The sequence below is a fragment of the Bos javanicus genome, chromosome 7, assembly GCF_032452875.1.
Source record: "Bos javanicus breed banteng chromosome 7, ARS-OSU_banteng_1.0, whole genome shotgun sequence".
NCBI lineage: Eukaryota > Metazoa > Chordata > Mammalia > Artiodactyla > Bovidae > Bos > Bos javanicus.
Genome location: NC_083874.1, coordinates 108,751,985 through 108,768,748, shown reverse-complemented (window position 1 = coordinate 108,768,748; position 16,764 = coordinate 108,751,985). Strand labels below are relative to the sequence as shown.

Sequence of the window (16,764 nt, the reverse complement as noted above, 5' to 3'; positions counted from 1 at the left end):
ATATATGGTGGGTTGAAAAAATATACAAAGAACTTATATGATTAAACATCAGAAAAGCAAACAATCTGTTTTTAAAAATGGGCTGAGGATCTAAATAGACATTTTTCCAAAGAATACATTCATATGGCCAATGCTGCTGCTGCTAAGTCGCTTCAGTCGTGTCCGACTCTGTGCGATCCCATAGACGGCAGCCCACCAGGCTCCCCCGTTCCTGGGATTCTCCAGGCAAGAACACTGGAGTGGGTTGCCATTTCCTTCTCCAATGCATGAAAGTGAGAAGTGAAAGTGAAGTCACTCAGTCGTGTCCGACTCTTCTCGACCCCATGGACTGCAGCCTACCAGGCTCCTCCGTCCATGGGATTTTCCAGGCAAGAGTGCTGGGGTGGGGTGCCATTGCCTTCTCCACATATGGCCAATAGACACATGAAAAAATGCTCAGTATCACTAAGTATTAGGGAAATGCTCATCAAAACCACAGTAATATTACCTCACAGCTCTCAGAAAGGCTGTTAGCAAAATGATAACAAATTACTAGTATTGGCAAGGATGTGGAGAAAAGGACCCCTCATGCACTGTTGGTGGGATTATAAGTTGATGAAGCCACTATGCAAAACAGCAGGGAAGTTCCTCAAAGAGTTAAGAAACAGAGCTCCCTCCGCATGGCCCAGCAATTTCACTGCTGGCTCTTCACTGAAAGGAAAAGAACCCACCACTCCTATTTCCTTAAGCGTATTGAACAGTCCTTTAGTCTGCACCCTATCTTTCTATCATGTGTATCGCCTGTGTTTCTGTGCATCACCTAGGGTACAGCATGTTGCTACTCTTGGGTTTGGGCCACATTTTTTCTCTCCTCCCGTATGCTAGGACATTTTCTATTGAGTGTCACCCACTATATATCCAGAAGTGTAGGCACAATTTGAGGCTTAGGAAAATGCTGTTCTTTTTCATGGAGAAAATAATTCTCCCTGTGGCACAGTGGTAGCGGCACTAGCAAATCAAAGAAACTGAAAAAAGTAAAGACTAGAAGGAGTCACAGCAAGCGTCCGCCCCGCGAGGACAGGACTGTTTACAGCTCACCGGTACCCTCAAGGCGTAAAGGTTCAGAGCTCCAACCTACAGAGCTCACCAAGACCCAGCCATCCTGGAAGGCCTCGGAGCCTCACGAGCCTTTCAAAAAGTCTGCCTAAATGAAAGAGAAATAAGGATACAATGAGGAAAGGAAGAAATAAAAACGCCCCTACTCAAGGACTGCAAGCTGTGCATTAATAGAAAAGCCCGAGGAATCTATAAGAGACCTCTTAACAGAATCATAAGATAACAGGTAAGCACATAAAAATCAATCATATACACTAGCCATGTACAAGTGGAAAGGTAAATGTGATACTAATAACAGTTGTAACAAAAATTAAATATTAATATTGTAAACCTAAAAAAACATGTATAGGAGCTCTACGTGGAAATCTTTAAATTCCCCAATTCATCTATAGACTTAATGAATATCTATAAAAATCTTAGAATAAGGTTTTATAGATATGAATGGATTCTAAAATTTTATGGATTTTATGGATTCTAAAATTTATATGAAAGGGCAAAGAAAATAGAATAACTAAAACAATTTTGAAAATGGAAACAGTTGGAGGAAGTGAATCTAACCACTTACCAAAGACGGTATCGTATTGATAAGGGACAGTACACAAATCAATGGAATAGAAGAGAAAGCCCAGAAATATTTCTACTCAAATATGGCAATACAATTTTTACAAAGATACAAAAAAATAATGATTAAGTATAGTCTTTTCAATAAATGGTATGGGAGCAACTGCATATCAATGTGCTTGAAAACCTGTAAACTTCGACGGGAACATCTCATTTTATACAAAAACTAATTCAAAATAGGTTGCTGCTGCTGCTAAGTCGCTTCAGTCGTGTCCGACTCTTAGCGGCCCCATGGACTGCAGCCCACCAGGCTCCTCCGTCCACAGGATTTTCCAGGCCAGAGTACTGGAGTGGGGTGCCATCGCCTTCTCTGCAAAATAGGTTACAAATCTAAATATAGATATAAAATTATAAAACTTTTAGAAGAAAACAGGAAATACATGTATGACCTAGAGTTTGGCTAACAGCCCATAGACAATACACTAAAAACAAGACTCGTAAAGGAAAAAAAATTTTAATTAGACTTCGTCAAAATTAAAAGCCTTGCCATGAGCAACTGTTGAGAGACTGGGAAGACAAACCTCCCTGGGAGGAAACAAGCAAATCCGGGATGAGACAGAGGGCTTGTCTCTAAAGCACACAGCAAACTCTGCCTTCTCTGCCATGAGGTGGAGTAAGCAAAGGAGAAAGCCTATCAATAGCCCTATTTGGGTTTCCTCCTCGAGGAAGAAGTATCTGCTGCTGACTTTCTCCAGCTTTTTCTTCTCTTGACCACTGAGCTTAATCATGAAGCCTGGGGCCAAACGGGGCTGGGACTTTCCCTTTCGGGGAGAAAAGCAACCTCTCAGGTCAGAGCCCTGCTCGCACCTGCACAGAATCTCTCTCCTCAGACCAGCGCTGAGGTTTTGTGTCTCATCCCAGGACAATCCGCAGACAGTTTAGACCTGACTCCGGCATATCCTGAAATTGACCAGAAAGGGGCATTAAATAAATCAGTTCCCCTCTGCATTCAAGAACGAAAATAAAACGCACTCTCTTCTCTGTTTTGGTTCCCGAGCTACATCCAGCAACAGTACCCCAGACAGAACATCACAAATCCTGCAATGAGATTAAGTGACAAGACGAAGATACTCCACTAATAAAACGCCAACATAGAGATGCACCAACATTGAACACAAACTCCTGCCTATTATCAAATTCCCAGAGAGAAGAGATCAGAGATTAAATTTCCTTGCAAGCTTAAGTCCCCAACATTCAAGTCCAAAGGAATTGAACTTCACAATGAAGTTCTCTTGCTCTTGACAATTAACAGCTCAAAGTCTGAAGAGCTTCTTCCCTGCTTTCCATTCGGCTCAGTCTCAGTCAGAGGCATCTCAATGCCTGGGTGCAACTACAGGTCATCTTGCATATTCCAGGCAAGATTAGGGGCGCAAAACAGCCCTCAGTTCGCCAGACCACACAGAGACACAAGGTTATGTAAAAAAAGGAGGAGGAGGACACACAAACTCAGCTGAGAAAAGTCTTGCATCAGATGGTGAATACTGTCACTTTTCCTTTACTGGGCTCCCTGGTGACTCCGTGCTAAGAACCCGCAAGAGACACGGCTTCCATCCCTGGATCAGGAAGACCCCCTGGAGAAGGAAATGGCAACCCACTCCAGTATTCTTGCCTGGGAAATCTTGTGGACAGAGGAGCCTTGCGGGCTACAGTCCATGGGGTCGCAAAGAGTTGGAGACGACTGAGCGACTAAACAATGACAACGCCTTTACCAGTGTCTGCGGGAGGGGAAGCATCTATCTATGCCTGCATACTGCCTCACTTCCCAAAGAGTGGCATTTGAGATATGCTCGCCTTCTGTGAATTTTAGAATTTGCAATACCGAGGTATGTATATTTGGTAAAACCCAAGCACTGTCACTGCAGCGCGGAGTGGAAGGTTCTCACCAGATGGAGCATCGGGCTTCCAGAGACAGCGCGCTTGTGTTACTCACGATAGGCTGCTCCCATCAAGAGACGACCAAGTCAGTGGGAGATAAAACGGGGTTTACAGGCACACACAGGTTCCTAAGCTCATGGGCTGAGAACAACCTTATTTAAAACAAAACCTAAATGTCCTTTCTCCTTTGTTAGATCCCCTGAAGCTGCACAAAATTTCCTAAACTCTCCAAGCCGTTGTCTCCAAGATGAAGCTCCTATAGGACAAGTTGATTTGCTGTGAATTAACATGAAATTAAAAGATGCTTCTTAGAAGGAAAGTTATGACCAAACTAGACAGCATATTAAAAAGTAGAGACATTACTTTGCCAACAAAGGTCCATCTAGTCAAGGCTATGGTTTTTCCAGTAGTCATGTATGGATGTGACAGTTGGACTATACAGAAAGCTGAGTGCAGAAGAATTGATGCTTTTGAACTGTAGTGTTGGAGAAGACTCTTGAGGGTCTCTTGGACTGCAAGGAGATCCAACAAGTCCATCCTAAAGGAGGTTAGTCTTGAGTGTTCATTGGAAGGACTGATGCTGAAGCTGAAACTCCAATACTTTGGCCACCTGATTCGAAGAACTGACTCATTGGAAAAGACCTTGATGCTGGGAAAGATTGAGGGCAGGAGGAGAAGGGGATGACAGAGGATGAGATGGTTGGATGTCATCACCAACTCAATGGACATGGGTTTGGGTGGACTCCGGGAGCTGGTGATGGACAGGGAGGCCTGGCGTGCTGCAGTCCATGGGGGTCACAAAGTCACATGACCCAGCGACTGAACTGAACTGATATATTTTCAGTACTTTTCTTATAATTCAAAAATTTGGTGACTAATTTGTTTTTCAAAATTGTATTCGTGTCTATGTTAAGTTGTAATAAGCCAGTTAAAGAAATCCATAGAATCTGGCTGCAAACATTTTGACATAATTTTATAAGTCTTTTACAATGTATTATCCTAATGCAATTTTATCAAAAGAGAATTCCAGGTATCTCAATAAAAAATTTATTTTGGTTCTGGATGCCTCTTTACAAACATCTCTTACATATACAAATTCTCTTCAGCCTTATAGCAAAACTACGAGCTAGTCTATTATTGTTCCCATTTTATAAATGAGTCAACTGGGATTCAGGGGTAGATTTTCCACACTCTAATTATTTAATATATGATCAATTTTGGACCTAAAAGTTAGTCAGAGGACTCAGTTCTTTTAGGACTAAAACCACTTTTAGTGCTTTTCCTGCAGCAGTAGTAAAACTTAGAGAATTTTAGGGAATCATCATTATCAGTATATTATTCAGTTCAGTCGCTCAGTCGTGTCTGACTCTTTGTGACCCCATGGACTGCAGCATGCCAGGCCTCCCTGTCCATCACCAACTCCTGGAGCTTGCTCAAATGCATGTCCATGGAGTCAGTGATGCCATCCAACCATCTCATCCTCTGTTGTCCCCTTCTCCTCCCACCTTCAATCTTTCCCAGCATCAGGGTCTTTTCCAGTGAGTCAGCTCTTCATAGCAGGTGGCCAAAGTACTGGAGTTTCAGCTTCAACATCAGTCCCTCCAATGAACACCCAGGACTGATCTCCTTTAGGATGGACTGGTTGGATCTCTTTGCAGTTCAAAGGACTCTCAAGAGTCTTCTGTGAAAAGACTGTGAAAAGAAGTGAAAAGAAAAAGCTGTGAAAGGAAGGGAAGTGAAAAGCAAAGGAGAAAAGGAAAGATATAAGCATCTGAATGCAGAGTTCCAAAGAATAGCAAGGAGAGATAAGAAAGCCTTCCTCAGTGATCAATGCAAAGAGATAGAGGAAAACAATAGAATGGGAAAGACTAGAGATCTCTTCAAGAAAATTAGAGATACCAAGGGAACATTTCATGCAAAGATGGGCTCGATAAAGGACAGAAATGGTATGGACCTAACAGAAGCAGAAGATGTTAAGAAGAGGTGGCAAGAATACACAGAAGAACTGTACAAAAAGATCTTCACGACCCAGATAATCACGATGGTGTGATCACTCACCTAGAGCCAGACATCCTGGAATGTGAAGTCAAGTGGGCCTTGGGAAGCATCACTATGAACAAAGCTAGTAGAGGTGATGAAATTCCAGTTGAGCTATTTCAAATCCTGAAAGATGATGCTGTGAAAGTGCTGCACTCAATATGCCAGCAAATTTGGAGAACTCAGCAAGGGCCACAGGACTGGAAAAGGTCAGTTTTCACTCCAATCCCAAAGTATATTATTCAACTAATGCCTTAATAATGCCAAATAACAAATCACCGGCCGAGGCCTCCTCAGACTCCACACTGCTGACTTCTTTGTTGTGGTGCCTGCTCTCCTTCTGGTACGACGTTCAGCAGCACCCAAGGCTTCCATGCCCTGGGGCCATCTGAGGTGGGCAGAAAAATAGCTGCCCAAACATGTCCACCTCCTAATCCCCAGAATTATAAGCATGTTACCTTTGCAGATATTACAAACATGTTGGAATGTCACTCTCAGGATCATCATGCATTTTATAATATTCATCTTAACAGACCGAGGGACAGATTCTCCTACTGGCCTTGAAAAGTCATTAGCCAAATGTTGAACCACCATAGAGTAGGTCACAAAGGAAGGAACCTCATGTGACTTCTAGGGCCTGAGATCACTCTCCGGATGACGGCCAGTAATAAGCCAAATGAGTTTGGAAGCAGATTCCTCCCTAACCGAGCCTCCAGATGAGAACATTGCCTGATGATACTTTGCAGCATTGTTGAGATGGCGGAGAACTAAGATAAGCAATGCCTACAGTCTTGCTTCATGGAAATTGTGAGATAAATGTGTGCTGTTTAGTCAAAAAAATTTGTGGCAATTTGTTCCACAACATTAAAAACTAAGGCCCCACAACCATGAATGAGGCGAGACTTGGGGCTATTAACGGTAGCTCTGTCGGGGAAAGGAAATCAGAGTCAGGTGGTTAGAACAGAAAAAGGAGTCCAAAGTGGAGGCGGCTAGAAGACAGACAAAGAAGGGAAAAGTCCTTGGAAAGGGCACAAAGGGAAAATCTGCAGACCAGGCGTGGGAGCCTCAAGTGAAACAAACACACGCCCTTCCTGACTGATGATAGGTGCTACCCTGATTTGCTAGGGCAGGCTCAGGGGAGGAGACAAAAAACATAAAAAGAGGGACCCACGAGGGTGGAGGCCACTCCTTCAGGGTCGGCCAGACCTCATGCCTTGGGGGTGTACCACCCTTTGCTTATCAAATACACTATGCTGTGTAACCGACCTGTAAGACTGGCACCTCGTTTCAAATCCTCATGGCAGCGAGACTGAACCGTGGCAATCATGCACTCTCCCACCATGGCATCATGCACTGCTGGACGACAGAAAGGGCCCTGTGCAACCAGCTGACCGGCTCCCCTGGAGAACAGTGCCCTAACAGGGGCTTCCTGGTAGCTCAGTCGATAAAGAGACCGCCTGCAATGCAGGAGACCCAGGTTCGATCCCTGGAGGAGGGCGTGGCGGCCCACACCAGTATCCTTGCCTGGAGAATCTCCGTGGACAGAGGAGCCTGGCGGGCTACAGTCCATGGGGTCGCAAAGGGTCAGACACGACTCTTGCATCGTCCCATACATAGAAGAGAAAGGCACTCAATTCCTTAACTGGAGAACCTGGTTTTCTTGAAGAGTAACCTTCTCAGGTTCTGAGTACCTGGTCTTTGCTGCAGAAAGTACTGTGCATCCTGATTCCTCCCTCACCTCTTTGGAGCACTCTCTCAGAGTTATCTGAGATGCTACGTCCCGGGCTTAAGATCACACTTTCGTCTGCCAAATAAAATCTAATTCTTAGCTTTTAGGCTGTGCATTTATTTTTTCCATCAACAGTCTCATCTCCCACTTGTGTAGAAGCCCCCTGAGGTGGTGACTGTGTCTTTAATATTCTCCACAGTGCCCAGCACAGCATGCTTTTACTAATACGTGTTCAAAATTTTATTTTGCATATTAGACTTTACTTCAAGAATTAATTCACATCTTTGCAGTAAACTGACATTCATCTTCAGTGTGAAAATCATAACAATGCTAAATATTTGTATTCCCTTGAAAGTAAACATCAAGTGAGAAAGTCTTTCTTTTTTTCCTCTTTCACTCGTCTTTGGAAACTTTTTTTTTTTCCTTTCTTGTGTTAGAAACAAGAATGCATATTTAGCTTTCTGACGCTATTTAATGCCTGAAGCATTTTAGTTGAATTACAATAGTCCTGGAAGGAACTTTAAAGGGTGAAGTAAAGCACAGCTCTAAATAAGACTGTAATTAACTCTCCCTGGAAAAGTGAATACATTTAGTCTCTTAAGAATTTGCTTTAGAAAAGAACTGGATTAGAAAGGGAAGGTAGAGTAGAAAAACTCAATCTTTTCATCCCTGATTACTCCCTCCTGTTCCAATAGTTCCAACCGGCTTTACAGTGATCATCTCTGTAAGACCTTTTGTTGTTCTCAAGGCGAATATGCTTGAGGAGAATACAATTTTTTTGTTAATCATTTTGGTTGCTGTCTGCCACCCCCCCCCAAAAAAAATGGAGAGAATGACATTCTCTTTATATTCTTTAAAAAAGTCCCCTGGACCAATACATTTATCTCTAATAAGCATCAATGATTAGGTGGCAGCAATTTTTCATTTGGAGTAAAGTCACTTTATAGACCCACCATTGAAGTAAAGCAACGTATTAGAAATGCCTTAGGGCTCTAAGAGGTCTTCTAATTCATTCCTCTGACTTCAGGTATGAACACACAATCCATCACAAGGGAGACTCTCCCATGTTTCAAGATTTCAGGGGGAAAAATCCAATCTCCATTACTAACTGATTTCTAACTTCATTGGGTTTTATGCCTCAAGTCACTGTGCTATTTTCTGATGGTGACGGTGCTGGTATGGTTTAATCTGGCTTCAAACTAGATTCAGATGCTATGATCCCAAGTGAATGATGACCACTGTCTCTTCTGTGTTCCCACTGCTCTTCTTATTTACCTCTGTTCAGTCAGTTCAGTTCAGTCGCTCAGTCGTGTCTGACTCCTTGTGACCCCATGAATCGCAGCACGCCAGGCCTCCCTGTCCATCACCAACTCCCAGAGTTCACCCAAACTCATGTCCATCGAGTCGGTGATGCCATCCAACCATCTTATCCTCTGTCATCCCCTTCTCCTCCTGCCTTCAATCTTTCCCAGCATCAGGGTCTTTTCAAATGAGTCAGTTCTTCACATTAGGTGGCCAAAGTACTGGAGTTTCAGCATCAGTCCTTCCAATGAACACCCAGGACTGATCTCCTTTAGGATGGACTGGTTGGATCTCCTTGCAGTCCAAAGGACTGTCAAGAATTTTCTCCAACACCACAGTTCAAAAGCATCAATTCTTCCGTGCTCAGCTTTCTTTATGGTCCAACTGTCATATCCATACATGACTATTGGAAAAACCATAGCCTTTACTAGACGGACCTTTTTTAGATTACATATATACTTCAGACACATATGTTTCTTATACATATTAAAATACAGTCAAAGTTGAAACTAGGAGAATACCTGTTTAGGTTAAATGATAAATGTGAAAAAGAAAAGGATGCAAGGAAGAAAGAAAAGGATGCAAGGAAGAAAGAAAATTCATTTAGAACTGGAAGAGATCACAGATATTATCAAGTTTAACCATACTTCACAAAGGAAGACTGTAAGAATTCAGGTGAGCCAGCACCAGATGCCTCGTGAAAGGCTGATGGCAGACATTGTGAATTTGGAGTCATCAAGAGCTTGTTTCCCCATTTATTTGATCAGAGCACCCTGGTTTTAGATCCATGCCCTTCCAGAACTTCCACATGAACTCTTAAGAGAAGAGGAGCCACCCTATCTGCTAGTGTTGAGCCTGGGAGGATTCGCTATGGGAGCTGTTGGTGGCCAGTGTGCCACCATCTGGAGCGTGAGGAGGAAGTCTGCACAGGGCAGAAAGAGCAAGCCTGGGAGGTGGAGAGAGCCCACCTGTGCTTCTGAAACCCTGCAGAACAGCCCCTCTCCTGTTTAACAAAGTATGACTTGGGTTTTCTGACTTGGTCCTGACAAAAGCCCTGCAGAACTCGAACTCAAGGACACGCTGTCCAACTCTTCACCCATGTTTTTTCACTGCCTCAGTATTGCCTGCTGCCCTCCCCGATACCGCTTTCCTTTGCCCTCGTCAGTCAAACGACAAATCTTCTCTAGCAATGAGGCCCTGAGGCAGGGAGCCTCAGCTCTTAAAGGCCACCTCGGCGGCTCTGCATGACCCTGCACCTGATGGTCAAGGCTGACCTCACCATCGCTACGTGGCTAGATCCCTCTGTATCCACTCCCCAAGCACATCTGCCATTTAAGAAATAAAAGCACCTTCAATATTACCAGAGCCTTCAAGCTCATCTCAAATGCGCTCCAGTTTCTATTTATTCAGAGCTGGAAACCAGGGCCCTGGGGAACTCTGAGTTCTGGTACATACATATGTATGACCTTATCAATGCAGAGGCAGAAATTCCATGCACTGAGAAAGCCCTGAGTCAGAGGTGGTTCCTCAACATCGCTGGAATTCATTTCCTTAGGCCTTTAAGCTGACCACACCACCGCAGCAGAAAGGGTCATATTTGCTCAGTGACAAATCTAGGGGCCATATGGAAACACAGCTCAAACTTTTGTCTTCCCTGGCAAGGCTGGTAACAGCTAAACTAAACCACAGAGAAATCCCACAGTCAGGAAGCAGCACTGCACTCTGACATACAGTTAATATTTCAAAAATAAAATATAATTAAGTCTGCCAAAGTTTTCTGCTGAGCCAAGGAGAAATTTTGCAACCATAGGAGAGGAGAGATGTGAGAAGCAATTCACATAATGGCAGTTTAAGCTCTAAGAATACTTTCCACAATAAGAGATACGTGCAATGTTCATTCCAACATTTCAGGAGCCAGTGAGGCAAAAGGGACTAAATCCCCACCCGCAGGAAGCTGGTTACAATTATGATACACACCTCAGTGTTCTTCTACACAGCTATTAAATGAAGAAGACTGGTCTCTATGCCCTAATATGAAATTGTCTCTACGACATCTTTTTAAGTAAAGAAAAGCAAGCAGCAGGAGAATGTGTATAGAACACAACTATTTATGTTAAAAAAAAGGAAGTCAGAGCTCGGTGAAGATGCCCGTGTATAAACACACACATCCAGGAACACACACACGCTTAGATATGCAGAGGATATCATCTATGGAAGGATCCACGAAACTGACATCAGGAGTATCTTCAGAAGCTCAGGGAAGGGGAACTGGAGTCCTGGTGGGCAGGGTTGGAAGGGAGAATCACTTTTCAATATATTTCCTTTTGTGCTGTTTGAATCTGTATTACCATGTCTCCACATTGCCTATTAAAAATAAAAACAAAGAACAATATTCCAAGGCCTGGCTTTGGTTTAGAGTTTAAAAATGAAAACATTAAGATTTTCTATTCTGTTTTTCCCTTTAGGCAATAGCAGGCCCCTTCCATCTTTGCTACTTGCTTTTGAACAAATAGGCCGCAGTATTTTTAGACTTTCTCCCTGGAGTCCAAAGCTCACAGTGTTAAAGTAACCAGGGAAATAGAGAAGGGCTGGAGTCCAGGTTCTGTGTCCTGAATGTTTTTCAGTCATGGAGAAACAAGCTTTTTTTTCCCGCCTAATACTGCTATTTATACCAGCAGGAACACGCACTGAGGTAATTTCTTCTTTCTGGTAGATTAAAGAAAGGGGCCTTTTTCTTTTCCTTCTTTCTCTTGCAGAAGGTTCTGCCGTTCCTTTCCTCAAGGTGCACACACATCTGCAAACAGCTCTAGCGCGGTTCTGCTGGAGAAGTAAGACACCATTAGCAGCAGCGCTCGAGGCTGTCGTGCGGGTCCATTACCTCAGAAATAGACGAAGGCCAGTCTGCAGAAGCGCCTTCCCCAGGCCGTGTCACTCTTACCTGAGAGAACGCAGCTCCTACTTAGCAGGAGACAGATGTTCTGATCTCATTTCACTGACAAATTAGAGGGAAAGAAAGACAAATAAAAAGTTCACCTCCTGAGAATTTACATTGCCTCTTTCATTTTGAGTCGCAGATTTTGGTTAGTGGTGTTTTCTTTTTTTCTCCCCGAGCCCGCACCTCCTCTGAGGTTCTCAAAGGCGTCAGCTTGGGGCAACGGTTCTGAAACAGCCGGCCTGAGTTCATTCCCTGACACGAGGGCGGGATCAGAGGGACCGAGACTGAGCCCAAGACCTGTGGCTTCTGAAGCCACTGGCGTCAACCCCAGATTCTCATCCCAAAGCTGTTCATTAGGGTTACAAACCCACTGTCCGTTCCAGACAGACTCTCAGAGGTAACATGGTGGTCCAGGCAGACTCTCAGAGGTAACATGGTGGTCCAGGCAGAAATGGGCTCGCTCTGCTCCTCTCTACTCTTCCTGCCTTCCCTCCTCCTTTCTCTCTCGCCTCCTAACACCGCAGGCCTTCAAAGGGCAACAGGGGAAGCCCACTGCGCCCAGCTCAGCACTCTAAAGAGGGTTTAGAGAGGGTGAAGAGCGTTAAGGCTGATCTCTTTCGCCAAGGATATACAGTTCTCAGGAAGTTCACTTCTAACAGTGGTGCCGGAGGTGGTTCCCATCTAATATGTGGGAAGAGAAAACGGCATCAGGACTAGGAGGCATGTGTGTCGAGCTGAATAAGAAGGTGACACGGACAGCCCCTGCAGACCCGATCCTTGCAGCAGGGTTAGGGGGACGTCCTGGCAAGCACAAGGGGTATTACGACTTGAGATCAAGAATACCGTGAGGTTTCATTGTCCTCAGATCACCAGTTCTCAACTCTGCCTTCACGTCCATTTCAAATGCCCAGTCCTTCCCCTAGAAGCTCTGCTTGGGTGATACTGAGGCTGGCCCAGGAATCGGATCGCTATAGGAGTTTACACTGAAGCTGTGACCGAGCACATGTGGGGCCTAGGACCAGCTTGATGTCAGCTCCCTGGCCAAAAGGACAGATCAGAAAACCTGGTAATTAATCAGCCTTGTATTGATTAGTTCTGGAAGTGAAGTGAAAGTTGCTCAGGCGTGTCCAACTCTTTGCGACCCCATAGACTGTGGCCCACCAGGCTCCCCCATCCCTGGGATTCTCCAAGCAAGAAGTATGGAGTGGGTTGTCATTGCCTTCTCCAGGGGCTCTTCCCCAGCCAAGGATGGAACCTGGGTCCCCTGCCTTGCAGGCAGATTCTTGTCCTGCAGTATACTCTCATCACAGCCCTGCAGGATTAGCAAGACAGGATCTTCATTACCATTTTCCAGATGAGGAAACTGAAGATCTAAGAGATTTGCCAAAGGCCAGATGCCTCTTCAAGAGGTAGATCCGGGACCCCTAACAACCCCTCTAAGCCCATTACAGTTCTCATGACGGCCTGGCAGCCAAAGGCTTCAGGTCCAAGACGAGCAGCCTGGGTGCTGGCGACCAGTTTACTTCCTAGAACCAAAGGAAAAAGCATGAAACCCACATTAGAGCGAAACAGTACAGCCACCTAATTGTATACGTAAGGAAACTGAAGCACAGTGACTCGCCCAAAATCACACAGCCCATCTGCGGCAAGAAAAACGCACAGCAGAGGAACTGCAATTACCATGGACCCAAAACAGAGCAAGGTGCAGGGGAGCTCTGCATCTCCTGCTTGGGGTTTCAAAGAAAGTTAAGTGATTACTGCAGAAAGAGCTGCTGTGTATCTGGAAGACTGCCCAAGGCATTGAGAAATGGACCGTGGCCAGGGGTAGCCATACAAATCACCGAGGTCACCTTGCAAGGTCTTTATGAGCGTACCAGCCAGCCTGTGCCCCCGCGAGCGTGTGTGTGTGTGTGATTGTTGGTTAGTTGCCAAGGGGATGCTCAAACAAGCAGGAACCTATATACATTTGGCAAAGCTAAAGAACAAAAAAATTCTCCCTGGGAAATGCTAGCCTAATTATATAGCCAGTCTGCTTCTTACCTGGAGGTAATTGCAGCCTCCACTATCCCTGTCGGCCGTGATAATCATTCATGATACAGGAGTGTGTGGGGGAGAGGTGCCCCCTCTCTGATTTCATCTAATTTCTCTAGCCCTCTAGCATAGCTGGAGATTAACCCAACTCCTATAAAGCAGAAACAAACTTCAAATCCATGTCGGAGCCCGCCGGAGAGAATGATTTACAAACTGCCAGAGAACGCTGGTGTAAACAAGATAATGCACGTTCATTCCCAGCAAGTCAATTAACATTCAGTTATTCCGGACAGACCTGACCTTGCTGCTGGAGGATCTGAGCAGAAGGGAACCTGCTGCTTAAAGGAAAATGCCACCTCTCCCACTCCAACTGGCAGGTCTCGAGGGTTCAAAGGCTCAAGAAGCGCTCCCTCTCGAAAGGATGCACAGAGGGACCACAGCCACCTGAGCACAGCCCCTGTGTTTCAGAGCCGATGTCTCTCTGCCTTTGAGCCTGCCAACACTTTGACGACTCTCACCTTTGATCTAAGTGTCTGAAGGATCTAAGTGGAAAGTCGCCTTCCTGAGGCAGCTCTCCCTTCAAAACCTTGGAGGGTTAAAAAGACTCACAGCGCAGAATCGCCCATGTTTATTTGTCTATTTCTTCAATTGCTAACTCAGAGAAGGGGGTTGACTTGTAATGGCTATGCTGATTAGCATCATCTGTGCTTTCTGAGGATGCGTTGCCTTGAATTTTGGGAGATGACCAACTAGTCTTTGACGGTGTTCCCCAACTCCCAGCATCCAGAAAAGGGGCGTGACCCATTTGAGTCCAGGGAAGAGAGTTGTTCAAATTCTCTTGCGCCCCTGAGACTCCTGGGACCTTGGAGAGGGAGACTCGGATTCGGTCGGTCTGGAAGGAAACCTGAGCGTCCGCCTGTCTCGTGAGCGCCCAGGTGGCACTGACCCTGTGGTGCAGGTCTGCCCGAAGGACCTGTCCGAGGGGCTCCTCCTACAGAACGAGGGGCTCTTTAAACAGGGCCCTTCTACAATTACCAGACCTAGCTGTCGGTAACAAGACATGTGCCTAAACAGTATTTCAGGTCAGGGGCCTCGGGCTTGTCCACCACGCGCCCTAGACATGCAGGTTTAGAAGAAGCCCCCAGCACCAGCTCTGTGGTCCCCACAGTCCCTTAGGGAAACGGGCGTTCCACAGCTTCTTGGTGCATTGTTTGCAGGCTTCATAGTTGTCCACACTGGAGGTGAATTTGACAGAGACCACCCAATCCCTGTGGCGTTAGTGGCCCGTACTTGGGTCGGACAAGCAAGTGGCACAGAGAACACAGCTAAGGCCAGCAGAGGGGCACGCTTCCCCGGCTTGGTGGCTGCAGGATCAGCTGGCTAGGTCCTGGGTGTGTGCAAAACAGATTCTTCATTAGACACAAACAAAGCTGTTAGTTTCTAGGGAGAAATGTTTGGTACCAAACAGTGTTCTCCATAGAGGCCTTCTCGAGTGTGCTCACAGACCCGGCCCAGCCAGCACTTAACCAATTTCTAGTCTCTCCTTCCCTGCCCCCACCCACACACACTGTCCTAGGGTAATCACTCGGAAGTCTGGGGCGCACGTGTCTCTTCCATCCACTGCCATCCCTTCCCAGGATTTCAGGCCAATAGTGACAGTAAATAACAATAACAATCACTGTGTTAATCCTCATTACAACCATTTGAGATAGGTACTGTTATTATTCTCATTTTATGGATGAGGACTCTGGGGCATAGAGAGCAATTTTCCCGAGGTCACACACCTGATAAGCAGGGATCCAAACACACAGTCTGGCAGCAGAATCCAGGATCTTCACTCCACACGACACTTATCCATAGCTGCTAAATCACTTTCTTAAAAAAAGAGAGAGAGAGAGAAAGCCTTATTATCCTCTTTATATTTTACAGTGGATGGCTCATTAAAACCAAAATAATTAGCAACCAAATAAATTGGTTTTCTTTCCAAGAGAGTGTTTTCAAACACTCCCCTGAGGTGAGGGAAAATATTTGCATTCAGCCCCTGTTGGTGGGGTGTGTGCAGTGAAGTACATTCTTCTAGAATGGGGGGCATCCGTATAAGGAAGCAAATGAGAAGAAAAACAGGCAATTGCTTCTAGGGTAAAATCTATTGATTCTTCTCATTCCCTTACATTTGAGAAAGTTTTAGCCTCTCTCAGGGCCTTCAGGTTGTACCGCCTTTGGGAAACTTCCTTCATTTACACCAACCCCTGACCTCTCTCATTTTTTAAAAAGAACTGTGGCCAGTATTATTAGAATCTCTCTGCATGCCAATTGAGCATATGCATTACATGTTCTTCTTTGTCTTACAGATATTATCCTGGTCTCTTCCACTTGATTCTAAGCATTTTGGTGTAAACACTTATTCCTAGAACACTGTATGATCATTTTGGCTCTTGTATTGAGTACTGAACATGTTCTTGCTTTACTGGGTAGATGCTGCTACTGTCCTTTTGTAACGCAAGCTAACATAGTTATCCATAGTTAGTTCAGGCGGTTAGTGCATCCGTTTAGCTGCGCTCTCCTCTAGACAACCTGTACCCCGAGAGAGTTACCCATGATCCCTCGAAACCCAGCTAAACATTTCATGCCAGTGCATGATGGTCATAAGGAGACTGGGCAAGTGGTATACGCTAGAACAGAGCAAGCTTGGGAATTGCAGTCCTGAGGAAATGAACTCAGCGTTCAGGCCACATGGATAGAGACCCAGCTGTGCTTCAGAGCAAGTTCGTCAGATCCCAGGGATAGGGCCTTAGCAGCAGCACCTGCAAGAAGTCCTTGTGATTTCACATGCAGCTGAGCTTAAGTACTTGTGCTTCATAATTTACCCAGAATGGCTACATACAAGTTTCTACCTCCACCTGTTTGTACATGTTATTCCCCACTATTGAGAATATTCCATCTCCATTCAAATTTAAGTATTATTTTTCTACTTCTGTGAAAAACAGCATTGGAACTTTAATAGGAATTGCACTGAATCTGCAGATAGCTTTGGGTCATACGGACATTCTAATAATGTTAATTTTTGTAATCCATGAACATGGGATAATATTCCATTTAATTGAGTCAATGGGAGAAGGATATTCTCTTTAGTGAATGG

The 16,764-nt window shown here is 45.0% G+C and overlaps 1 long non-coding RNA gene across 5 annotated transcripts in view; it reads right to left on the bottom strand.

Moving 5' to 3' along the window:
• LOC133251748 (uncharacterized) overlaps positions 1-16,764 on the bottom strand; it is a 142,106-nt gene that overhangs the window by 79,740 nt on the left and 45,602 nt on the right. For all 5 annotated transcript variants that reach the window (XR_009737772.1, XR_009737776.1, XR_009737775.1 and 2 more), the window contains exon 2: positions 15,410-15,500. This is a non-coding gene — a long non-coding RNA (uncharacterized LOC133251748). The remainder of the gene's footprint in view (positions 1-15,409; positions 15,501-16,764) is intronic.